Consider the following 1,417-nt stretch of genomic DNA (forward strand, 5'->3'; position numbering starts at 1 on the left):
GGGGAGAAGGGTGTAACAATGAATGAATGGAATTCCAAAATCTCTGTAGATGTTCATGGAAATGAAAAATAAATAAATAAATAAATTAAAAATCTTCCTTGTGATTTTCTTCTCTTGGCTTTCACATTTTACCTTGCCCCACCCACTGTAAGCCCTCAGAATTCTTCTCCTTCGAAGATACGTAATCTTTATGAAAATTGGACTGGAAACATGGAGAATGCCAGGATAAAATTCTGAAGTAAGAGCATTGCACTAAAGGGATAGAATTTTACATTTCAGACACCCTTTTCATTAGGCAAAAAGTCACCAAGGGAACAATGAGAAGCTGGATTGTGCTCTCCTCTTTGATTTTCAATTGATGATTTAATAGAGTGCTTCCTTCACAGATGTAGAGAACAGTCTCCTGATTCATTAGCAATACTGGTATGAGCAACCATTAATTAGAGAGAGATTAGTTTAAACAAATGGGGATTAAATTTAGATTCACTTATTATCCTTTCAATTGTTAGTGCTATTCAACCCCTTTGTGCACGAGATCAGAACAAGAGAATTAGGGGTTGCGCAGAATACCGATTAAGAGGTGTATGCTGGCACTCAGCAAGTATTATACTTAATAAGATAGAGACATAAGGAAAGAAAAGACATGACAGAACATTACATGCATACATAATGTAGAAATAAAATATAGGTTTAAAATATATACATATCTACTGTGATATTGGTAAACTCAACAGCTCAATTTATAGCCATCAACTCAGAAATGACTTATATAGTTGATTTTCCAGTGGTTTTCTAGGCCTGTAAACCTCATAGCAAGAGATCGGCTATCATTTTCTTGAAGAGTTGCTATGAATTTGAATCACCAGAGAAGTGTCACCTTAAGGTTACCATCACCATTTCCTATGGACTATGCCACCAAGCTGTGTTAGTAAAGAATACTAAATATACCACAGATTCTAGAAGAATTTTTTCTAAAGAGTATTCTTGCTGTTAAACACTTATTGCCTTGGTTACAATTCATATCAACCTATATGTACATCAAAATAAAACTTGGCCTGAATCTACACCATCTTCATCATTGCAGTCACTGTGTCAAGACCATCTAGCTAAGGGTCTTCCTTTCCTTCAAGGACTTTCCATTTTTCTAAGCATGATTTCCATGACTGTCCCTTCCTGGGAACATTCCCTAAGTATATAAGATTTCATCTTATCATCATCCTCAGCACCAAATATCACTCTGGCTGTATTTCTTTCAAGACAGATTTGTTCATTCTTTTAGCCATCAAGAAATATAATCAGAATACTCCACGATACTCCACAGAAGGGAAGACGAATTTCATCTTGCTTACTCTGGACATATCATGTTTAGTAAATTGAAGGCTTTTGCATGCTCGCTCGTTCTCTCTCTCTCTCTCTC

This window comes from Elephantulus edwardii, unplaced genomic scaffold (genome assembly GCF_000299155.1).
Source record: "Elephantulus edwardii isolate Elephantulus edwardi_28Jun2011 unplaced genomic scaffold, EleEdw1.0 scaffold00128, whole genome shotgun sequence".
Classification (NCBI taxonomy): domain Eukaryota; kingdom Metazoa; phylum Chordata; class Mammalia; order Macroscelidea; family Macroscelididae; genus Elephantulus; species Elephantulus edwardii.